Source organism: Apteryx mantelli, chromosome 14 (assembly GCF_036417845.1).
Source record: "Apteryx mantelli isolate bAptMan1 chromosome 14, bAptMan1.hap1, whole genome shotgun sequence".
In the NCBI taxonomy this organism is placed as follows: domain Eukaryota; kingdom Metazoa; phylum Chordata; class Aves; order Apterygiformes; family Apterygidae; genus Apteryx; species Apteryx mantelli.
This window is the reverse complement of record NC_089991.1, coordinates 9,382,124-9,407,896: the sequence shown is the minus strand read 5'-3', so window position 1 is coordinate 9,407,896 and position 25,773 is coordinate 9,382,124. Positions and strand designations below refer to the sequence as shown.

The 25,773-nt window shown below is 44.5% G+C and overlaps 1 protein-coding gene across 5 annotated transcripts in view; it reads right to left on the bottom strand.

Annotated features, from left to right (window-relative positions):
- The window catches only part of SFXN1 (sideroflexin 1), a 30,491-nt gene extending 17,858 nt beyond the window's left edge, over positions 1–12,633 (bottom strand). For 3 of the 5 annotated variants that reach the window (XR_010885661.1, XR_010885660.1, XR_010885662.1), the window contains exon 1: positions 11,139–11,216. The gene's annotated coding sequence lies outside the window, so the exon portion shown is untranslated. Of the gene's footprint in view, positions 1–11,138; positions 11,244–12,561 lie in introns of those variants that run through there. The other 2 variants (XM_067305147.1, XM_067305145.1) reach the window with 2 other exon arrangements.
- Positions 12,634–25,773: the final 13,140 nt, after the last annotated feature.

Here is a 25,773-nt window from a genome sequence, read left to right as displayed (position 1 = left end):
TCAGTCTCCCTTTCTATCATAATCACCCCCAAATCAGCAGCTCTAAGGGGGGGGCGGTAGAGTGGGAAAAGAGGAAACGTGCAAGGATGACCACTAATGGATGTTCAGAAGACACTACAGACCAACATTTCTAGCAAAAGAAGGAACAGTCTATTCTTGAAAGCAAGCAAATAACTATTTGAGGAAATCGGATCACAACCATACAGCTTTAACATCTGTCATAGGAACCACAAAATCAACTCTGTAAACAGTAGTTATTAAGAATTAGATGAGGACTGCGCAAATATTGTTCTTTCTTGAACCACTTCCCAGTCAGAAGACCTTTTAAAGTGGGAACTATTCAAGGAAACGCTCTATCTTCCATGTGTTTACCCAGACTTAACATTTTTACGCTTATGTCGTAGCATAAGCATGAGTCTTATTTAGGACTTTTATAGTTATTATTATGATTTAATTACAATGAAAAGCCAGCGGCCACATACTGTTTTATGGTACATCATTCATATATCAGGGAAAGTACTTGGTTTTCTGATACATCAGCTGCCAGGAAGAACTGTCAATGACATTCAGATTGCTCAAATTCTTCCCAATATTACACGTGCTCATTCCCCCACTGAAATCAATAAAAACTGTGTATGCATAAGCACAATTTTACTCAACACCAGACGTGACTGTAAAGCTATAAAGATAACATAGCAAGAATGCAGATTAACTGCATTATAAATGAAGATAAGCAATGTTTAAAGAGGAACTGGCAAGTACGTTCTGCTCAGCACTGCAGAATATTCAAGGCAAAGTCCCACACGTGATAACAAAGAAAGCAAACTAACCTATCGCTAGTATGTCAAACTCTGAGAATTTGAGGCTGGATTAAGTAAATTATAATGGTCATCCTCCAGCATGGTCATAATCACAGCATGATTAACAGCAGAATGATAAAAAGGCCATACCTGAGCTAGTATTATTTAATAATTATTATAAAAATTTATTAAAAATCCTAATTTGGTACTGCTAACTCTAAAGATGTCTTCTCTTTCATACATTTACTGATAATTATGCAAAGTTTCTTTAGGTTAAATAATCAGTTTCTATTAAAAAAAAAAAGACAAGGAGTTTGCTTCCATCAAATTAAAAAAAAAACAAAACATTTATGATTCTTATGTATTATTTTTATGTTTACCTGTATTATCTGCAACACAATAATGAAGAAACAAAAGCATCAAATAAGACAAACCTCTGTTTTCCAACAGTTCCAAGAACTTCCATGAACAAATTATCTATTCTATATAACAGATCTTATTATTGAACTCTATACAAGCTCAAGTGATTTGGTTAAAAATCAAACAAAATTTATAACCACACAGACATTTCTGTTCCCTGCTCTCTACATTCTCCTGACATCAGAAGAAACTCCAGGCTGCATTAGCAAAGCAGAGCTGTTTGCCTTTGCAATGCAGAGATCAGTACTATACAACTAAGCTGTATTTCTACAGAGATTGCTGAGTTCCAGATAAAATAGCAATCATGAACTGACAGTGAAGGTTGCAGGGAGGTCACTGGTAGAATTGTTTTTGTTTATTCTCTATAAACTGTATTAAGAGTTTAAATGCTCAAATAATCCTTTCAAGACAAGTTTTAAATTCTTACTTTCTACTACAAGCCAGCACTGTATTATGCAAGGTCATTTCAAAGACTCCAAAATCAGTTTTAAGTTCTCACAGCTTTTATCTCAGTAATTAACCCCCCTGGATTATTTGACAAAAGCATTAAATAGTCATTCTGAATTCTTAAGTAGACAAAGGAAAACATATCTGAGTATCCCCAGCAAACGGCACCATTAATAACGCGATCATCTGAAATCATGAGACCAAGGTTTTTTATAACTCTCCCCATCCAATGCAGTGTCTTTCTATATTAAAATATGAAATCAGAACAAATGAAGGATGAAGTAAAGCCAGTTTCCACTAATAATAATAATAATAATAATAATAATAATAATAATATTAAAGACCTTCTTATGACCCCCACTGACCTCACTGAGAACTGAGTTGGATTTATCACTTTCTGTCTTGAGCTAGAAAGATCTGTTCACTGCACTTGGCCCTGACTCCAACCTGCAACACTCAACCTCTGGGTGGAACGAAAACTCCTGCAGTCTACGGCGTCATCTCCTCTCCCATCAGATGTATTTCATGTGGAATCTGAGCTATTTGCTGCAATTTTTATTTTATTTTGCACAATTATTGCACAGTTTCAACTTACTGCATTACAACTGAAATTTGCTAGAAGGTGTAACAGAAAAATATGCTGATTATATTTGGTGAATGTAATGAATATTTGAAAACTATTCACTCCATAGTGTTTTACCTTTTAAGGAGGAAGCTACAACTGCATGGAAATACCTGCCAAATACAGGCTTCAACAGTTACAATGGACATTGTTAAATGTTTAATGTTATTAGATCAGACCTACTGAATACATTTTCTTGCTCTTTCACAGTATCATCTTTCCATAGTGGACTTCAGTTTTTCTTTGGTACAAGAGAACTCAAGAAAAAAATTTTTTTCCCCAAGGCCTTTCCAGGCATTCAAATTTACAGTAATTAACTAAAACAAATAATCATAAAGCAAGAATTCAAGGAGCATTAGCACTGCTGCTCCAAATTACAGTAAATACAGTCCCAATCCAGCTATCTCTCATACCTCAAAGTTTCACCATCAAGTTAGAGAAGGTCCCAAATCTTCTCAGGATACTAGACAGCTAATAAATGTGATATAGTAGGGAAAAAATAATCGTTTTCCCTTCCCCCCACCTCTGCCTTCCCCACTGTTAAGTTCATTATAGGATGGCAGTTTTTATTAGTGTCTTTTACTATATACTTAGGATCCTCCGACAGTGAAATGATTAATTTTACAACCTTCAAGAAAGCAAGCAGCCATAGCAATATATCACTCACTAAACTAATCTTGAAACGTGAAGATATTTGTACCATGATTATACACAACTGACATTACACCAGAACCATCTACAACTGCTTCATTTAGCAACTTTCTCCAAAGACTTGTACAGGTTTCACTACCTTTTCAGCACCGTTAAGGAATATCCTTTTCCTCAAGCACAAATAAAAGGAACAGACACTTAAATAACATAACACCACTGTGTGGACACACTGCTTCATACCTTTATATTAGAAGGGTTATTTTTGTGTGATACATTTCTCACCAGGGGCATTGCAGAACGAACACAGACCACGGAAATGAAAGCAGACTCTGAGGACAGATTTGGAGAGCAGCGTTCTCACATAGAGCACCTGAACAGGTGATGCTTCTTAGATTTCTTTTCCCTTTTTATTACTACACAATTTAAAAAGCCCTCCAGCAAAGAGTGATATATTCTGAAAGACCAGACCATCTTCCGGTCTAAAATGGTAACAGCTGGTTTTGCAAAGCAGTACCCTACTAAAGCAGGTTGAACTCATTTCTTCAAAAATTCTTTTCCACTGGGAAAAAAAAAAAAATTTGCACATTTGGGCTGATAGGTCATTCTGTGAATGCTTCCCTTTTGGTATATTATTTGTGGAAAAGTCTAAGGAGTTTCAATATTTTTATAATTAAATTACCAATTTCAATAGGAAAGATTAAAACCCACTTTGAATAGCTTATGCTAATCTGTTTAAAGCTGTCTAACGAACACTTAAGAAAGCAGCCCATAAACAGAAGCTCTTTTCTTTCTTTTCACTCTGATCAGCAAGTGCTGAAAAATTGCTTCCTATGTGCTACTAGGTTGTCAATGAACTGCTCTTATTATGTATGACACTTCTGTCAACAAAAGCAAGTCCTTTAGTAATCAGGAATCTAAACAGTAAGGATCTGCCTTCACTGCAGATGGTTCAGTGTTCAATTCAGTATAACTTCACTTAGGCCATGCAATTTAGCAAAAGGTGAAACTACAGAAAATGGAGGAGGTACCACTTCCAAATCCTATCTCCACCCTGCTCCCTACATGGTCTCCTGACTGTGCCAGGTCTGATGCCCCTCGTGCTATGTGCTGTGCTGATAAAACTTAATAGTCACGCAGCAAACTAATGCAGTAGAAAGAAAAGAGAGGCCAGCTTGATCTCCTGGATTAATATATTGAATTGGCTCAGCAAAGGGTCTGGGAGCGCTGAAGCCAGGGAGAGGATGTGGATGTGCATACCCAGGAGCGGAGGCAGGACAGTGGAGGAAAGATCTCTCTCTTGGTGGCAGCAAGCTCTTAGATTAGCCTGGAGACAGACACCAGCCTGGGAGCATGTCTCAGCACAGCAAAACGTGGGTAAGACTGCAGTACGTGTACTTACCCCCAGGTTGTCTAGTTAGCCGTTAACAACTGCAAAAATGTAGTAAGTGGCACAGAGGAAACCAGCACGGGCTAGCAACCTAAGAGCTCACACACCATTTCTGACTTGAACTGCTAGCCAGCACTGAACTCACATCCTAACAATTTAATAATTATCCTTAACTGCACCATTAAACTGACTTGAGCATGTCCATCCTTGCTGTGAACATGCCTTCATCTTCCTGTAGGGACATACCCTAAGAAAGAAAACGGAATTTCACGCAGCTGCATGGAGAGACTGCACTGGCCAAATGAACGGATTAGCAGCTCATTCGTCATACTCGGGGCTGCTGCCTCCCCTGTGCCATTAGCAGGAATCACGGTTGGTCCTGCCACGCTTCTCCAACAGGCTAAGCCATGGCTAGCTTGGGTCACCATTTCACTAAAGTTAAAGATCTGCAGATACGGGAGGAGCCAGGCATGGGGCAAACTTGAAGCCTACTCCTCTACCTGCAGGGAGGATGATGAACGAGAAACATGAAGCATAGACAATTTTAAATGTTGCAGCTTGTCACAGTCTGAGCTTGAAAGTCTACATTACAGATGAAGAAAATGGGTGCAAGAGAGACGTAACTCGCTATAAATTGGAAAAACTTCCACTCCCTGCGTACCTTCATAGTAAAACAAAGGCATGACTGTAGAAAGCGCTAACGTGATCTACTTAGCAGGGGTAAGAGAGGGCAAGGTGGCCTTAACACATGCTAACAATCTCCCTTTCTTCTCGTAAATCTATCCAAAACCTCTGTAGCTCTGCAGCAACAAAAAGCAACCCAGCAGGAACATGAAAAACGTATTTTAAAGGAGGATCTTTGTCATGAGCTACAACAAAAGGCCATGCTTGGAATCACTGACCAATACGTACGCTTAGAAATCTGCGTTTGTTTAAGAAGACGTCAACAGCAAGAGAAAGCAATGACTTTAGTCTTTACGAAGGTAAAGTATATTAGAGAGGCTTCAACTCTGCACAGACTAGGAGGGGGACAAGTGTCCACCCTGAAACAGATTAGGTTTTGCACAAGAAAGGATCAAAACTGTAGATGACATCTATTTAGGTAAACAAAAGAATTTTCTTCTAAATAATTTTATTGATACGCTGTATTTGACTTGCACCTTGACAATGTTAGTAGGAACAATGCTTTTCTAAATTAGTTTAAAACAAAAATCAAAGACTGTGGGCAGGGACAGGCCACCAATGCCCATAGAGAAGGAATAGATGCCGTATAAGGGAGTGTAAAAAGCCCAGACACTGAAATAATATAATCTGGTGACACATAAACTTGTGGTGAAGCAGAAAGGTTGGTAAGTTTGCTAGTCTCAGGACACTCATAGTGTGACAACTCTGAATCATAAAGCTGTTACAAAGGTGCCTATCTAAGAGAGCTAGTGAATTTGTCTCGAAAATTTACAGATTTTCTAGCAAAATCTTTTATTTAAAAATGAAAGTACCCTTTCTAGAACTAAAGGGTCTGTAAGATATTCCTCACTATTTCTCTGCTCCTATTAGTAAAGAGGGGAAAAAATCCATAAAGCAGAAGCACAAGCCAGGGATCTCCTTAGACATTTTGTTTTATAACTAGAAAGTAGAAATGGCAACTGTGCACAAATATCGTTTCACTGATGTATTATCAAATAGCTATGAAGCCATCACCATAAACAGTCAGGCAGAGGTTTTTTTCTGGTAAGACTATGAAACTGCAAGAAATTGGTAAAATACCCCCAATTTAAGTTACTGCAACAGTATTTTACCCAGCTGTCTGTCACCTCAATATTCAGATACAAATTTAGAAGAATGTTGCTGCTTGCATAATCCAGACAAATACACAATAAAAAAAGCATTACAACAAAGCTGTTTAAGACCTGATTGTTATTTTAAATAAATTACTTTGTCAAGGATGTAACTCCATTATCTTCAGTGATACAATTTTCAATTTACATGACGTGTGTGCAAGATTTAAGTCCTCATTATCTGAACATCCATAATAGAATTGGATGAGAAGGAAAAAAAAGAAAAAGAAAAAAGGACATTCAGGTTAAACCAAATTACAATAAATTCATCTGAACCCTGAGCTAAGTAGAAAGTTTGCAAAGGGACTGGAAGGTAAATGCACAGATCTTACAGAACAAAGGTAAAAATATTTGCTGTTACAGTTCCAGTCAGCTGATAAAGGCAAACTTCAACTATCAAACACGAACTGCCTACATTTTAGTATCTGAATTTATTGTTTTCACAGTTATTGCTAATCAATAAGTACCGACAGAGGGGAGACTACCCCTATAATAGGGCAAAACCTTGAATCAACAGCACCATAAATTTTAAGGCGGAAAAGTAAGCAACAAAATTATCCAGTCAGATATTGAAACAACTCTCTTCTTCAAGCAGCTCCATTAACAGATGATTTGAGGAAAAAACACTAATTATACAAACTTATCAGTTACTAAAATAATTCAAATGGAAAAGTCACGGAAGTCACATTCACAGCCTAGGAGGATTACCACTACTGGAAAGGATAAAAGACAAAGAATACATGATGACACAGCTAAACAGTTACATCTATCATGGAAAACACGCAGTAAAAAAGGGAAAAAAAAGGCAAATCTTCACTGTTTCAAACAACACAGATTACTAAACACTCAGATTAATTAATAAAGTTTTTAATAGAACCCCCTATGCCTGCAAACCCTGAATAGTCTACACCAGTAAATTAAACCAGTACTTAAGAACAGACTATGTTCTCTGGCATGTCTGTATCATTAAACCCTCTCAATCTCCAAATTTGGGCTGTGCCCAAACTACCCATGCAGGACAGCGGCTAATCCTCGTGGCGCTCCAGAACTGCCTGGGAGAACGTCAGCAGTCGTGGGCCAGAGCTGCTCCGTGCTGCACTCCCACCATTTCTCAGCACAGGAGACCACGTTCCCGTACCTGGGAACATTTGCTGGTGCTATTTAACTCACCAGTGCCAACACCGATCTCTAATTACCCATGTGCTTCACACTGTGACTATTCCTATGAATCACGGCGAATTCTGGGAATTGCAACGGTGATCAGTTGTTCATAAAATTTCTAGACCGCTTATGACTGCCAACCTAAAGAAATGGCCACGGCTTGCCATGTGCTTGTCACCAAAAGCGTAGCTAAAAACACTAGGAAGACGTGGTTCTGCAGACAGCTGGCAACGAGGTACGACGATACACAACACAGATTACCGAGAGGAAAACGCTGTGTGAGATTGCACTTCCCGGGTGTTTTAAAGTACGTTTCTTTGCCATCCTCTCCTCTTCCCTTCTCTCTCCCCGTCTCCCTGCTGCCGCCTCCTCATTTCTCTCCCCCATCCTCTCCCAGCTCTAGTAATGCCAGTCCAGAAAACAAAAACAATCTAAAAAACATGGTACTGGCTTGTGTTTTGTGTTGTGCTTCACCTCTAATGTTGCAGCACCTGCCTGGGAACCTGTGTTTTTGATTACGGACTCTTCAGAATAAGGAGGTTTTACAGACATCTGAAGTATCACGGACTAAAAATAAAGTCTTATTTTATCCAAAGAGACACTCTCAACTCTGTATTTTTAATAACCTTCTACAACAATATTTTAAATCAATAATTCTTTTGTATCTTTTGCAGCCTGTACTTTCAATCAGAAAGATATTTTGAACTGGGCTGACAGTCCCAATTTTAAACACATTCAAGTTTGTTGTCCTTTCTCTGATCAGATGGAATCATCTGCAAGTTCATATTCTAATGTTTAACACTACCATTAACTGGGGGGGGGGAGCTTAAAAATAAGTGAGTGGCCTCCCTTAAAAATAAATACATAAAAACCAGCATGAAGTCTAATCAACAGTTTCAGTTCAAAGGCTACGTTTAGCTTTGCCGCAGAATCAGCAGTAGTAGAAGACTTTAAACTTTGTTTAAAGGTTAACAACAGCAGTTGCAACAATTCTACAAAATGCAGATTCAGGAGTTGTCAAGAATTCAACTCTCAGCTGTTCTTTTTCAAAGTTCACATTTTTAAACATCAAACTGAATGCCATATAACCACTTTTCAAATTGAAGCAACATCCAAAAGTGTGGCAATGTCTTATTTCAGACAGGACATACTACTCAATTTTCAACAACACAGATATTTGATCATTTATTTTAACATGAATAAAAAGAAATGTGGTTGCAAACAAAAGATGAGGTTTTTAACAAAGTTTAAACTGTACTTGCTACTAATACTGCACTGAAAAAACTCGCAAACGGGGGGCCTAGATACTGCTGCATGACTGAGTAATCCAGACAGGTGCACGATCAACTCTTTTGGGAAATTCTAGGCAACCTAACCTCAGGCAGCAGCGCATGAATGACGAAAAGCAGCTTTTCTGTCTTCACTGGAACCATTTATTTTTTCATACGTTATTTGCACCCTGTGTTTTAACATAAGGCTTGAAAAAATTCATTCCACAAGTAAGAAACTTCATCACGTATGTATCATTAATTTCTACAGAATGTGAAGTGAAATTGGGAGTAGAGGAACAGGGAGATTTCTTGCTCGTATAGCCGTGAATTCCATATCTGATCTAAATACACATTTCTAAAGCTGTAACCATTGTTCTGAGTCAGAAAGCATCCCTAATGTCAAAACGTCCCTTCCTCAGAGATGGAGAGAGCTTTTGCCAGTATTCTGTGGAGTAGAGCGGCATTTCTGACAACAGCTAAAGAACAGGAACTACTTTTTAGTTGCTAGGGAGTGTGATATTGTCAGATCTCTGTGAGAAAAAACAGCCGGAGAACCACCCCGGAAGCAGGCTTTTCTGAACGGACACAGAAGCCAGAATTGTCTTGAGCAGGGATCCTTTAGCAAGCATCCTTAGATTGGGTACCAGACAAGGTTAACTGCTGCTTCACTGTCTACACAGAGTTTTCTGTTACTTTTTGCTTTTATACACCTAACTCCAGGTAAAATAAAGGCACTTAGGTCAGAACATGATTCCCAAAATCTTCTAGAAGCAGCTAAGTGGTCCCTTTTTGGAAGAGGAGAATGAAGTCATTTTTTCCTTTTAAAACCCAGTAAGAATAGAAGGTAACAGCAGTACCTCTTTTTTATCATAATCCAATAGGTTACAGAACAGTTCAAAAGTTAATGCCACGTGCTGTTGAAAAAATGTCATGTGCAGATGCACTGGGAGAGAGAAAAAAGAAGGTATGACATATTCAGGCTCCCCAGATCGCCACTTTTCAAAGCAGTCCCCTAACAGCCTGATGTCCAATAGTCAATGCCCTGTTCAAGGAAGTGCGAGACGTAGGCTGGAAAATCTTCAGGCTGAGGAAAGTTCCGCTATAAAAACGGGAGAGGAACACCTCTCTCCTTCTTCTGACATGTTTATAAAATGAAGCGATCATGGCAACTTGTCTGTTTGTTTTTGCAGAACTCAGTTCTTTTTGAAGCATCTTCTATGGTGCTTTGACAGAGAAATATTTAAGAATCCTGTTAGGCCTTTTTATTCCTTAAATAAAACATTGGCTCTTTTGGGGGTTTCTCTGCCTGAAAAAAACCCCAGATTTTTCCTTTCTGGGAGAAATACCCACCACCCCTGCTCTGCTTGTAAAAGGTGCCCTATTCTACTTTAAAACTACAACACATTGGCAAGGCAACAGCGAGAAGGCAAACCCAGATTTAACCCATATTTCAATTGTTCTGGCAAAGAAAAGTACACAATGCATTCTCCAGGAACGTCAATCAAGCCAGTATAATTAGTTTAAATGAGAAGCACTAATAGATTATTTAGGGGAATAAAGCATTTTCCCATGATGGCAAAACAGCACATATCAGACTTATCGGAGTCATTAAGCAACGGTATTCTTCTATTTGCACTGTTTGCTACCTCAGCTTGAAAGAGGCAGCACAGCTGATGACCAGGGGAAGTATGATGCAACATACTTGCACCAAATGTTAACAAAGCCACTTGCCAAGTTTTTCTTCCCCAAAGCGGCTTCCACCAGTAAATATCTATTTAAATCAAAAAATCTTTGTCCGCAATATCCTTTTTTCCTGCTACATTAATAAAAGCAAATTGAATGCTGGCTAAAGCAAATCATGGCAACACTACAAGATACTTTTTTGCTTATAAATGTAGGGCCCGTTTGTAGCCTAGCAACAAAAGCAACAGTCTGCGTTAAATGGATAGTGCCTGCTGCTGGGTCCGTCTCCTCAAAACAGCAGCCATCTTTGGTGTGTAACTTAAAGAGAGATTTCATCATTCTGCATTAAAGCTACCTCCAGATGTTAGAGGTTGCAGCAGCCAGCTCAGCAGCGTGTGCTCTCAATTTGCCATCTCTCCTGTCACCGCTCTCATCTCATGAGGTATATGACACAGACACGTTTCACCCATTACACATTCACCTCTCCTCTTTATTAAGGAGAAAAACAGTTTCTTTGCTAAAAGGGGTTATTTCAAGCTCTTATTTTATTTCATTCTTGATTGCTCCTGACTTTTTTCTGCTCCTGATTTTTAAAAAGCCAAACTTAAGTAGGATTATCTGGCTCTGTCCAAGCATGTTCATGGTCCTCTCTTGTAGTTTTTCACTATATAATATCTCTTTTCCTGATAGGATCCGAACAGGAGATTTTTTTATTTGTACTTTGGTACAAAGCCAGTCATCACTGCCCCCTACCCTCTCAATACGCATCATTATAATTACCCTCAATCGTTCATAACTCATTAAATAAAAAAATCAATATGCAGAATTAACCCCCCCGCCTCTGGTTAGCAGATGGCTGACCTCCAAGTTGCAAGGTGTGCTCCTCCTCGGGAAAAGACGATGGCCCAGCACAGAGAGGCTGCGATCCGCCGCCCTGGGGTCACACGCCGAGCTGCGAGGACGATCCTTGGTCAGGGTGCAATTTCGGGAGGGGGTTTTGGAGACGGTGGGAAAGCAGGGAGCGGTTATTCGTGGAGGGAGGACGGCACAGGGAAAGGCTGTGGCAGCCCCCAGTCACCTGTCTGACGCACGTGATAAGTGCAAAGGCAGAACATCCCTAGGAAAGGGGGTGATCACCACTGCCCGGGGGCTGGGAAGGACGGGGGCGGCCCAGGGCCTCGGCCCCTACGGAGGCGTTGGGGGGTGACACAGGTTTGGGCCTCTACAGAGGGGACGGGGGTGACACAGGGTCTGTGCCCCTATGATGGGGGGGATGGGGGTGACACAGGGTCTGGGCCACTATGGAAGGGACAGAGGGTGACAAAGGGCCTGGGGCCCTATGGAGGGGACAGGGGGTAACACAGGGGGGACACAGAGGGGACAGCAGTGACATAGGGTCTGGGGCCCTGGGGGGGATGGGGGTGACACGGGGTCTGGGCCACTATGGAAGGGACAGAGGGTGACAAAGGGCCTGGGGCCCTATGGAGGCGATAGGGGGTGACACGGGGGGGGACACAGAGGGGACAGTGGTGACATAGGGTCTGGGGCCCTGGGGGGGATGGGGGTGAGACAGGGTCTGGGCCACTATGGAGGGAACAGGGGGTGACTCAGGGGGGACACAGAGGGGACAGGGATGACAAAGGTTCTGTGCCCCTATGGGGGGGATGGGGGTGACATGGGGTCTGGGCCACTATGGAAGGAACAGGGGGTGACAGAGGGAGGGACACAGAGGGGACAGGGGTGACGTAGGGTCTGGGGCCCTGGGGGGGATGGGGGTGACTTGGGGTCTGTGCCCCTATGGAGGGGATGGGAGGTAACACAGGGCCTGGGGCCCTATGGAAGGAACAGGGGGTGACAGAGGGAGGGACACAGAGGGGACAGGGGTGACGTAGGGTCTGGGGCCCTGGGGGGGATGGGGGTGACTTGGGGTCTGTGCCCCTATGGAGGGGATGGGAGGTAACACAGGGCCTGGGGCCCTATGGAAGGAACAGGGGGTGACAGAGGGAGGGACACAGAGGGGACAGGGGTGACGTAGGGTCTGGGGCCCTGGGGGGGATGGAGACGACACGGGGTCTGTGCCCTGTGGTGGCGATGGGGGGGTGACACAGGGCCTGGGCCGCGGGTGAGGGGATGGGGGGGGTGACACCCGGGCCTGGGCCCCTACGGAGGGTCTGGGCCGCGGCGAGGGGCCGGGGGCGACACACGCGCTGCAGCGGCGCCTCCTCCCGCGGGCCGGGGGGTGGCGGGGATGGGGCAGCCCGGCGCCGCCGGGGCCGCTACTCACCGCGGCCGCTCCGCGCTCCCCGGAAGAGGCTCGGCGGCGCCGCGGGCCGCGGGGCGAAGCGGGCTGGGCCGGGCCGGGCCGGGCCGGGCTGCCCCGCTCCGCCCCGCTCCGCCCCGCTCCGCCCCGCCGGGGCCGCGCCGCGCCGCCTCCCCGCCGCCACGGGGCCGCCGCGGGGGGAAGCGCCGCGCTGAGGCAGCGGCTGCGCCCTGCCGGTGCTGCCGGGCGCCGCGGCCCGCAGCTTCCGCTGCGAGGTCGTTTTGGGTGAATTTCTGACGTTAAGGGGGGCGAGTTTGCCCCGGAGAGGGTCGGCGTGGCGTGCGGGGGGCCGAGTGCCCCCGACGCGCAGCGCCCCGGGGAGGGGAACTGCTGGGCACCCCGTGGCGGGGTGTGGTCGGTGAATAGTTGGGTCGTCGGTGCAGCTGAGGGGGCTTCAGAAGAGGGGGGGGCCCAAAGGCAGCTGTGCCAGTAAAGATGGGTTTCACTTACTCGCTCATTTTCATCACGCCTGCTGTAATAAGGAGTGCGGAAAACAACCGGCAGCAGGGAAATGCCCGGAGGAAACCGCAGTAAAACAACCCTTAGAAAAGTAGTGTACTCTCAGGCCCTAATCCTAAAAAGGGATCGGGAGTAATACAATAATGCCTCCCTATGAAACCCGCTCCCAAAGATGAGAGCTTTCTTGCACACGGTACCTTAAAAAAAAGTCAAATAAACGCAGATCTTTGATTTTGTTAAAGACAGGCTGAGGAGCGGATTCCCGAGCATTTCATTCTTTCTAGCAGTTATGGCCGTTCCGCATTATATCTTCACAGAATCTCATTGCTTTTCTGTTTGGGGTTAGATGTGCAACCATTTGAGATTTTTGAAAAATAGTGCTCAGTTACGCTGTTGCTATTCTCTCTCCAGCTCAGCTTCCTAATGGACATGAGGATACGCCTGCGTATCAGACTGGATTCCTAACGCGCTTTTCAAGAATCAGTGGTTAAACGTTTGTGGAGGCCCACAGATGTATTTATGGATAGTGTCTGGGGTAGAGCTGGTGAAATTTTTGCTGTTGAAACTGAACTGTGAAAAAATGGATTTCTTAATACTTTTTTTCGTAGAAATGTAATCTTGTAGGCAGGATTTTGTTTTCAGCTTTTAGCTAGAAAATTCGCTTCATGCTTTTCAATGAAAAGTTAAAAATTTCAGTTGTAAATTTTGCAAACACTTATTTTTCCACAGTGGAATTAACGTTTTGGGGATTACCTCCAGGGTTGTGCTGTTTTCCAGCTGTTGATGGTCTGCCTGTAGGAGGAGCTGTAGGACATCCCAAACTGAACTGGAAACCGCTGTGCGCCTATTACACTCACAACGGTTTGAGGCCTAACTTGCATGCTAGGAATAAACTTCCAGCAATCTTTCTTCTCGTCTTTTATCTACATAAACCCAAGCATGTTTTTGCATGAAGTTCTTGCTTTATAGAAGCAATTTCATACCTGCTGAAAACTGTAGCAGTGACTCCTACTATCACTTGATCCTTTGATTTTCATTCTGACACAGATCAAATCTCAGATGTCCACACATCCGTTTCCACCTGGGGCTCTAGTGCTTAGATCATACTTATGAATATAAATATAACAGTTGAAGGTACAGATATTCCAAGGTGAGATTGCATCATGAAAAAGAAAAGGCTTGCACTGACACCCATGCATTACATTTTTCTTGCACATTGAATTTTATACAACATTTATGTACTCTACTGCTTTAGCTCTTTTTAATCTTGTCAGACAGATCCCAGTCCCCATGACCACTGATAAATCAAATTCTGAATGCACCTTTGAAGGTATCCAGCCCTAACACTTGCTGCTAAAAACATCTCAATGATTGAACAGGAAAGACATCTCATATAGAAAATAGGTATAGCTAGATATTGTGCATTAAAACAAATTAATTGCCAATGTGCATAACTGATACAGTGGTATGTTGTTTATATTCTAAGGATTCCTGTCTTCTGCCTCTTAATTTTGTTATATGCCAAAGACATTAACTTGTAAATCTGCATTAAACCCCTCCCAGTCTTTTCTGCACTGTCACAAGAGAAATTCTACTTGCCGGCTCTTTAATGTAAAATATATTACTATCTAAATTCTCTGAGTTGTGAAATGGAAAGCTAGTTATGATGGACACATTCACTCCTAGACGTAATCAAGCTCTCTAGATTCAGTGCAGATGGTACTGAATGGCTATATAACCTCTCTTTCACTGGACTAGTCATTCCTCTCACTGATGAGAAGCCAAATTGAATTTTTGCCATGAACACTAAAATCTTGAGAGGGCTCTGACCAACAACCACACAACAATTGCTCACGAGCTACAGAACTGGGCAAATGGGTGAATATGGGTATTCACAAGGACTGTCTAACCTCTGACTACGTGTGTTCCTTCATCCCCACTAATCTTCCTGTTACAAATATTTTAAGCTGCATTTAAAAAAGCAAAATCTGGCAGCATCTTCCAGCTGCAAGATGCAGATGTGTGTTTTGGCTTCATCCTGATTCCTCTCCGAGGTGAGAGCCAGGCTTGTACCATTCCTGCCTATGCCCTCCACAAGAAGGAGAGTTAGGTGGGTGAGCTGGAAGGGGCTGCCAGGGACTCCAGCCAGTCTCTGCTTTTAACAACCAAGAGAGCACGATCCCAGAACGTGGGATCGAGCATATTCATCTGCAGCTTAATAGTATAGCTTTATTCTTCAGGAGTCCTGATCTTCAGAAGACTCCTGCACAGACGGTCACATACAATGAATACACACAGAGCTCGGTTAGTGCCCCGATTGTAAGTTCAAGCATGTGTTTTCTTATATGTTCATAAAGGGTATAGTATCTTGCTGGTTATATTACAGTCCAAATATTAATAGTATGTGCAGAAAGCATGTACCTAGAGACTACAGCTGTATACATTAAATAAGCAATACGTTGGCTCCCGTGGGAACATTCCTTTCAGTCTTCTTATTTCCTAAAGACTCCTTTAATAAGAGTCCTGCAAACCTCCAGATGTAAATTCAGACCTTAGTCTTTACTGAACTAGGAATGAATTTAACCAACTGCATGTTTTCACACAAAAGAATTCCTAGATTATTACAGGGCAAACTCTTCCCTACGCCAACCAGAATATGAGGATTTCTGCTCTTCTACAACTACTGTCTCGTTTAAGAAGTGAGCTTTACTGTATTTAATTTCCCCAAGCTTTACTGCATTCATAATATTTACACAGGACATTACCGCTTTTATGTTTTTTATTATTTCAAATTGGTGCATCAACTGACAAAACCTAAGAGCTGCCGCACATTGCATTTACTAGCATAAATGTCCAGTAAGTGGCACTACAGGACAAAGTTTTCAGCAACCCTGTACCACAGACAGCACAGTAAAACAGACTAAAGGCAAGCCTGGGATATGTCAAAACGTTTCTGCTCCATGAGAAAGGAAGTTGTACAGCAGGTGGGAAATGATGTGTGGTGACTGCCCTGAAGGTATTAATGCAAAGAACTGGAGTGTATTCAGCTGCTGGCTCCTGAACATGGTGTCAGGAACTGGCCGTGGCACGGAGCTGACATTATCAGAGATTTGCCAGAAGAAACGGACAAAATTCCTGGGCGCCATTCATTATCGCTCACTTGATGGGAGGTGCCTATGATGGCTTTGTACTGTATTTTACTGTCAGAAACAGAGTACTGGGCTAGGCGAACCATGTATAGCACCTCTTGTGGTCTACAGACTTACTGTACGTTAATTTTATGTAGAAAATCCAAACCCCAAGTTGGAAGGGATAGCAGTACAGCCTGAGGAGTACTCATAAGTTCAAAGATTGTTTCTGTTAATGAGCTAGGGAGGTCATCAAGTCTGTGTCAGCATATCAAAAGAACACCATCACCCTGTTTTCCCATAGCTTCCACTGTTAATGAGTAAACTATTATCTAGGGGAATTTGGTCAAAAAAGCAAGCAACAAAACACTTTCTGGCAGCCTAAATTGTAGCAAAACCCTTATCTAAGCTGATGGAGGATTAGTTACAAAACCAGTTACAGGTTCTGGCTCTGTTTATGTTATCTGAACCTGATTTTAGGTAAATCGTATTATACTGTGCCAAAAGAAATTGATGCATGCCCGATTTTCCCATTTATCTAGATGAAAACAAGCATATTTATACCAGGTAACACTGAAAGGGAAAGAAGATGAAAAGCCACACTGCATTTAGAAGGGACATAAAGCTACGTTTAAAGGGATAAATTTGTCTTTGAAAGGGATTGGGAAGCTATTTCCTCTATGATATGGTTATTCTATAAATGTCTTTTGTGGGATTGTTCATACCCTGAAGCATCTGTACCAGCCACTGTCAACAAGACACTCAACGAGGCAGACCAATGTGGGATGGCAGAGGTCTATGGCTGTGCGTGTAGTGTGGGGCAAGAGGAGGTGTAGTCATCCTCTAGGGACCAGATATTGCTGCCTCCTAATGCTTTCGCATGCTGAGTCTTTCCAATGGCTTTTGAAAATAGCAATTAAAAATATACACTCTTAAATGTTTATTCCTGCAGCGACATAGGATGGCACTTGGCAACTTCTGATAACGAGGGGCGACATGCAAGAACATGCAACAGCCAAAGATGACACACACAAGCTGGCGGCAAATTCCTAGAAAGCAGTAGGAAATTCCTAGAAAGCTGGGGAGCCGGGGGAGGGGGGAAATTCCTAGAGAGTTGTGGCAAATTCCAAGAGAGCTAGGAGAAATTCCTAGAAAGCCAAAGAAAACTCATAGAATGGTGAAGGAAATTCCTAGAAAGCAGTGCGAAATTCCAAGAAAGCACAGGGAACTCCTAGAAAGCAATAGGATAATCCTAGAAAACATAAGGGACTTCCTAGAAAGCTGGGTGTAAATTCCTAGAAAGCAGAAGAGAGTTCCTAGAAAGCAATGAGGGATTCCTAGAAAGCTGTGGGAAATTCCTAGAAAGCAATGTGTGAGTCTTAGAAAGCAGTGGGAAATTCCTGGAAAGCTGTAGGAAATTCCCAGAAAACAATGAGGAATTCCTAGAAAGCTATGGGGGATTCTTAGAAAGCAGGGGAGAAATCCTAAAATGCTACAGGGAATTCCTAGACAACTATGGGAAATTCCTAGAAAACATAGGAAGTTTCTGAAAAGAAATGCAAAATACTAGAAAGCAAGGGGAATTCCAAGAAACTAGTTGGCATTTCCTAGGAAGCAGGGAACTAGGGTGGGATTCTAGAAGTAATAATTTCTTGAAAGCAACTGGAAATTCCTAGGAAGCAAATGTAGATTTGCACTGAGATGGAAGAAATTCCTAGAAAACAATGGGAAAATTTCCTAGAAAGCAATGTGAAATTCCCTGAAAGCTGGGTGGAAATTCCTAGAAAGCTGGGGGGTTGTTCCTAGAGAGCATCAGGAAATTCCTAGAAAGCAATGGAAATGCATAGAAAGGTTCTAGATCAAGAAATTCCTAGAAAGCAGTTGGAAATTCCTGAAAAGATGTAGAAAAATCCTAGAAAGCAAAGAAAAATTCCTGGGTAAGTTGTAGATCCTGGAATTGCTAGAGACCAGGGGGAGAACTCGTAGAAAGTAATGGTGAGAAAAGCACAAGAGACAATTAATCACTGTAAGCAGAGAGGAAAAAAAAAAAAAAAGAAAAGAAACCAGAAGCTAGATAGGATCTAATCTGTCAGTCTTTCCTGAATGCAACTATTTGATTTTTACCTAGAAAACATCCGTAATTTGAACCTCTCCTAAATGCAGAGGACCAGCTCGAGGGACGTCATTCAGTTTTGAAGAAGAGACTGAATGTCTGGATGTCTGTGTTGAGGCAGCCAGACTCTAATGTGTAAAAAACCCCTAGCTCTCAACTTTCCCTGCTTAAATTGGTGGAAAAGGAGCAAAGGCAGTTTGCCAACTTTGGAAGCCCCTGACCCTGAGATAGATTTTGACAAATTGATGATGAAACTCAGGGCACATTTCCAGCCTTTGAAAGCACTGCCTGCTAGTGACTGCTCCGATAGTTCCTCTCACAGCAACAACTCTCTTCGCAACACAGCGCAGGGAGAGAGCCAAGGGCATCGAGCAGGCTGCAGATAGCAAGATGTTGCTTGTTTGGCACTGGGGTGAAACGGCAGTCCTGCCTGATGTGGTGGGCCAAGCACAGAGGCTGGCATGGAAAACCGGATCCGGATGAGCTAAGATGAAGGTGATTTTAAGATGATATCATAATTTGAGTTAATCCAGTCAGATCCCTGGGTTTATCAAATGTTCAAATGAAAGTTATGGCAGGAATAATGAAGCAGACAAAGGGGACCTTGGTTTGGATTGCTATTTTCTGGCTGGCTTCCCTCGCGGAGCAACCTGTTCCTGCTGCTCCCCGACATGCAGGCGTGATAGGTTTGTGCTGGTCTTCACTGCTAGCAAGAACTCTATGCAGTATCAGCTATCCCTAGTTTTGTCCACTGTTGCTAGAAATCACTGTAACACTCATCTGTGAAGAGTTTTCCTTCTAATGTATCTATTTGTATTCTTTTTATCCATCCACTCAGAATTAATTATTTCTCAGATTAATTTCATTCTAATGAATCATCCTGTATCACTGGCTTTATTTAATTTCTGAGATACTAATTAATATGTCAAAGCCATCTTTAACATTTGAAGTGCTGTCATTTTTTCAGTGACTTCTCTTTTGATTCATATATCCAATTTCTATTTACCTGAGGGCCTAAAATGTCCATCCAGTGGGCATTTCAGGCAAACTATACAGAATTGAGAAAGATTATGCATATACAAATAAAGCATAAAGGAGACCAAGGGCCCAGCTTCCATCTGGGTGGACATCTGAGTCTATGTGCTATTTTTGTGCTGATCCTCAGCAATCAGCCCGATAGGGTTTTTTATATGCATGGATTAGAATATAAAATTCAACAATACATGGAATGTCTACATTTGTCAGTGAAATAATCAGGAAGCTTGAGATATTTTGTAATTTTTGTTTTGGTTTAGGTTTTAAAGAAGGGGTCTCGTTGCTTTTCTCTGGATGTCCTGACACCATTTTGCCATACTGCAGGGACGAGGACATCTGAGGAAGCATTATTTTCCTCAGAGCTCTCCTCTCTTCTCAGCAATAATTTATTCTTTTCATCCTCTGCAGTTTGGCTTCCTACCCACTCTTGAGGGAAGTGTTGGCAGGGCAGTAATTCATCTTCTACCCTGTATCTGCTGGCAGATGGAAATCCCAGAAAGAGAAGCTGTGGAAAATTTTAGGTTTCCATGTTCGAATAGCTTGCAGAGCAATATGAGATCTAACCAACAGCAGCTGACTTCGGTTTGACTGGGGGAGGAAGGGTGTTAAGCTGGGAGAAGAAGGGTTACTCTAGCTGTTCATTGTGGAAAACTTTTCTTTTCTAGACTTGTGGGAATGAGTGGGTGGAACTGGAAAACCCCCCAAGGAAGTCACTGCATAAGACCTGCTGATTAAATAACCTACTTACTTGCAGAGATCTTGAATCACTCATGGCTCCCGTGCGGCAGGAGGATCGGGGATTGCTTAATGACACCTGCTGCTCTGATCCACAGCTACAAGCTTGGTGTTTTCTCTTTTGTTCCTGCCATCCACTTCTCTCAAAAAAAAAGAAAGAAAAGAAAAACATTTTGTTGTAAAGCTTGAGGGTTATAGCTAAAATGAACCAGCTTTGATTTGGGTTGGCTTTGAAAATGTAAAGAGAGATTACTAGCAAGGAGAGAAAGCACCTGAAAAGAACAGAGCCTGAACTGGCTCTGAACAGGAGACCGCTTGGGGAAGTGTGTTATCAAGAACATCTTTTCTTTTCTTTGACATACGATTGAATTGTGGTTTTCCACAATCCCGAAAGCTTGTGCAGCCAAGAGGCTGCTTTTTGAAAGTCTGCTGCCTTATCTCCCAAAGAACAAAAATCCTCACTAAATTCTCTGTCGCCTTGGGGGACGGAGGTGGGCTCTCCCAGGTAGAGCTGGGACTGCAGTCTCACATTCACGCATCAATTTAGCAAGGAGGGAAGATGCCTGAGGAGCAGCGGTGCCCTAGTCCTACTCCGTGAGCCCTCTGCAGTTGGTGTCTGAGCTCCAGATCCCGTAAATCAGAAGCACCGGCCAACACCGTCCTCACTTACACCCTACGGGCATTACCCTTAGTGTGACCAGCTCTGCTGCTGCCTCTGTTAGCTGCCTTGAACAAGTCATACTTTCATAAACAGTGTTTCTCTTTGTTTTTTTTTTCCCCAGTCTTTCTTTTTTTCCTGCCAGTGTCCAGACTCCTCACATACTTTACCAGTGACCTTGATATCCAGGGATGCTTGTGCACCAGTTGCCATGGGAAATAGCTCAAAAGTCAAAATTCACAAGGGTGCTGATGTGCTTTTTGAGACTGATATTACTGAATTCCCCAGAGTCTAAGGTCCAATTGTAGATGGATGTGCCTACAGCCAGGCACACGTGCGCGCGCGCGCACACACACACACACACAAGCATCCACACTGAATACTGAATATTTAGGCCTCTCTGCTCTCAGTGTTTGTGGACTAGAAATCACTCCTCTCACTGATCCTTTCTCCTTGCTGGTGGATCTTCATTGTTCAAGAATGATCTTGAGATCCTTGGAGATGGGGTGTCTTTAGCAGCAGAGGAATATATATCTTTCTGTTTCTCCTATTTGCTTTGTGCTTTTGTACTTCACTATTCCATTTTTCCCCGTGGAATGCCCAAACACGATAATATCAATCTAACCAGTGTGCTTCACTGAACTTTAAGGGTTCATAGCTATTGTTTGATTTCCAGCCACCCTTGATTTTTTCCAGGTAGGTTAAATTGAGACTAAAGTAATCTTGGCTTATTAATATAACAATTATTTAGCAACCTGACAGCTCTTTTAAACATTATTTCTGCTAACATGCCTCAGCTGATTTCACGTTTAATAAATTCCATGCATGCAGCCTCAAAAAGTCATCCCTAGAGTGACGTGAGCACAATTTGTATCCACATACTGTAAATAATGTTTTGTAAATTAAGCTGCCTTTCTCCAGCTTTAGTGTGTGTGCTATTTTGTAGACAAAAGCATATTTATCCCTGAATGCAAGATTTGGACTTCATTCAACTCTGACTTGGTCTTCCACTAGCTAATTACTGTTTGGATTAATATCATTTGGATCAAGGTGCTACTCAGTATTTGTATATTTAAATCTTTATATGGACCAAATAGGAGTTTCCCCAGTAAGAATCTCCTGGGAGGGGTAGGTATCTTGCAGGGTGGTAACAGGGACCCCAAACATTTCCTTTCCTGGGCATTGCTTTGATTCTAGCATCTGTCAGTAGTGATGGAAAAGCATTAAAAAAAAAAACAAAAAAAACAGCTGTTTTATGTGGGGACCTAGGGGAAATTAAACAAGCTCTGTAATTTCTGAATCTCAAGGAAACACCTGCACAGTCGTCCCATTGCTGGCAGTTTCAGGCAAGTCCTGAGCTGGAAGAGGGCTGATCCTTCTGGCACTGGCTGAAGTCACGTTAGCCAGAGAACAGCAAAAGAGAAATTCAATCTCTACTTTGGATAAAAGGCTCCTAGAGTTGTGTCAACCTGCTGCCTAATCCCACCACTAAATTCACCTAAATAATAATAGGGCTTTAATGGATTTCACTTTTGTTCCTCACCTGGGTATGACTATTAAGTCATGAAGGTTTTAAAAGCTTCCAAATTAGCTGAAGTGACAAATGAGTACAGCAGGGTGCCCTACATGAAGTGTTAGTGCTCGAAACCCGCGTAGCTGCTTAAGGGGCTGCGTCGCAGCACTGCGGGCTCAGCTGAGCCAGGCGTGGCATGCTTCATCCGTGAACCCATCACACACACGCAGGCATGAGAGAGGAGAGAGACTGAACAGATACGAAACTTCTGATCAGATGACGAATGTTAGTGAGGTTCTTATAGGCTGCTGTGGGTAGGAAGCTCAAAGACATTTATTATGTTGGATTCAAGGGAAAAATTTAAACCCACAGCCATATGAACGCCCGAAAGATTGTGCTGTTTGGGTACTCTGAAGTTACACTGGTTTGTCCTGCAATAATCTAGGACTGAAAGATGGCTGTAGTGGGAAGCCAGTCTGGGGGACCCTCTTGAAGTTTTTACAGATAAAACCAGATATGCTCAGCAGCTTCGTATGCAGGCGTTGTTCCCCACAGCCCAGCCTAACCCTAGGCCTTCTGCTGAAAGACAGGAGCGTGCTACATTTTCAGCAGTATCGTGCAGTAAATCTCACTGGTGTCATGCTTTAAGAAGAAGGGGGGAAAAAAGAAAAAAGCTTGAAAATATACAAAGAAAATCCACGAGTTTCATTAGAGATCTCTATTACCAAACAGCACAGAATTCATTTTCATGTCTATTTTCACCCTCCTTCAGGAAGGAATGATGATTAAAGGACAGGATAATAAGAAGCAGGAATGAGAACTTACTAAGAACCAATTAAAAAAAAGAGAAAGAGGCAAAGGCAAAACAAGTATTTGTGTTAGCTAGTCAAGGTTAGTTCAGCACTGTATCTGCTTTAACTGACATTATGAAAAATTATAGATGGCATAAAAGCAACTTCACTAATGCCGAACCCTAGGAAATTTATCTTGACAGCTTAGTGAGTTTATTTGTTCTTCCAGATTTCAACCTCCTCTTATCTATGATGTTTTATAGCTTCATTTTCTGATTTCTGATTATTAGACAAAGGGATTAGCTTGCAATGTGTTCATCCTCTTTCATTACTATTGTGGCTAAGACAAAAAAAATCTTTTCTGTAGAAAGAAGGGATTTGAGATGTAACCGTTCTCTTTTCAGTGCTTGCTACTGAATGTGGATGATTTTTGCAAAGAAGAAAACATAGTTTTAAAGGAGTGACAGATTTTTGCATGGGAGTAAGGAAGTTCATTGAATTCACTTGTCCTTTGTAGTGGGATAAAGCCAGCTGACCAAAATTCAGGATCTGCCATCTGGGGGTGCAAGTTCGGAGGCTCCGGCAGTGGATGTAGGTCCAGAGAGCCAGGCTGTGGCCCTCCCTACTGCCCTGCATCTGCTGTGAGCAGCTGGGCCAGGACGTGGCCTCCCAGACACCCGTGGGAAACCGGGTGTTAGGTTTTATCTCCGTTCCTTTCCTGTCTATATGTGGGGAATATGATGCCCTTTGCCTGTTTCATGAATCCAGGTTTTAAGCTTGTGTGGTCGAGGATTGCCCTTCGTTATTAGCCTCTTCGGTGGTGGCCAAAAGGGCTGCTTGTTTGGTTATATCCGTGCCTGCTTCCCAGCAGCGCCGAGCACGCAAGAGCGGCCTCCCTCGCCTAAGCAGCGGCGGGGCACCCGGACGGGGCTCAGCCGCGGTGTTTTGGGGCAAAACACACTTGATTCTGTAAACGGCAGTTCTGGGCTGCTGCGAGTTGCAGCGGGCCGTGCCTGGACGGGGACTGCTTGCGAGCAGCGCGTCCGGGACGGCGCGGGACGACGCACCGCGCTGCCGGGCACCGACAGCGGCCCCGCGGGGCTGAGCGCCCCGGTGCTTGTCACGGAGCAGCCGGCCGAGCTCCCCTCGCTGCCTGCCGCCGCAGCCCCGGGGCCGCGGGGAGCCGCGCGCGGGGCGGAGCGCGGTGGCCGGCGGCGGCCGCCTCCGCGGGGCGGTGCGGTGCGGCGCGGTGCGGCGCGGCGCGGCGCGGTGGGGCGCGGGGCCGCGGCCGCCCAGGAGAGGGAGCCCGGCGGCCGCGGCTGCGCCGGGAGCCGCGGGGGCGCGGGGCTGCGCCAGCCGGCGGAGAGGCGGCGCGGAGCGGCGCGCTGCCCCGGCTGCAGCCCGCCGCCAGCCCCGGCCCGGCCCGGCCCGGCCCGACCCTCCCCGCGCCGGTGAGTACCGCCACGGCCGGGCTTTCCGCCCGCTGCCCGGTTTGCCGGGCTGGGGGTCGCGGCCAGCCCCCCCGGCCCCCGGGAATGCTTGCTCGTCGGGGAGGGGGTCGGGGGAGCCTTGTGCCCGGCGCGCTGGGCCGGAGCCCGCCCGCAGCCCCCGAGCTGGGCTGTCGCGAGCGTCGCCGAGCCCGAAGTTAGGTGCCGCCACTTACTTTCCGCGTCAATTCTTTGAACTCAGCCGGCTCGGAGCGCAGCGGCATCGCGCAGCAGCCCGCGCGTCCCGCAGCCGGGCATAGCCCCGGACCGCGTCAAGTCATCCCGTTTGCGCTAAACTCCGGGACAGCAGCTCTTACTGACCCGTTTTGTCTCTCGCCCGGGCTGCTGGATACGTTATTCCCCGGGAAGCCAGGAAAATCGGGGGCAGGAACTGTGCCAAAGCGAAGATGTTAGAGGAGGCGCAGGGGGGGTGCCTTTTGCCCGCTGCGTGCCTCCATGCCTGTCTCTCCCCTGTCTTAATCCTTTAGGACGGAGACGCCAGGCTGGGAGACCTTTGCCGGAGAGGCGATGCTGCCGAGCCCTGCCCAGGCAGGAGGAAGCCTTCGCCGCCGCCGGCCCCTCTCAGCGAGACGGAGCAGAAGTCCCCGGCGCTGCTGGAGATGCGCGGCCCGGGGCAGGGCGCAGGAGACCTTGAAGAGCTTCCTCCACCTGCGCTGTCGTTAAAGGGAAGAGCATGCTAAAGCTGGACCCGATCCCTGGAGTGCAACCCCGCTGAGCGGTAGGTGGGATTACTCCGCGGTAGTGATGGAGAGTTATACCTAGCAGCAAAGTGCTAAAGCAACTTCTCCTCGCTGGCAGAGGAACACGACCACGCTCCTGCTCTGAGGCCACCTGCTTCACACCCAGCTTTGTGGCCGAGGGGAGGTCACTCAGGTCCTTCCTCCTTCTCTCGCCCTTTTTCCTTCTTCCAGTGAAAGACAGAGGAGAGGACTGTTACTCCACTCTTGCCAGCGCTGGGAATACCGTGCCTTTTGCCTGGGATGACTTGCCCTGATGTGCCACTTCCCCGGGATATACAAAGTGCGGCTTGGACTGCTCGGGCGGACAAAGTTTGCAGACTGATCGCTAGGGGCCGTGGGCTGGAAACAGCTGGGCACCAGCCGGCAGGGTCCGAGGAAGCCGACCTGCTGCTCGTTTGAAAACTAACTCCTGATGATCAAACTCCAGCAGCTTGTGTTTTCACTTCTCTCCTGCCAGTCTGCACTTTCAGGGAAAAAAAGAAAACCCACACACCTC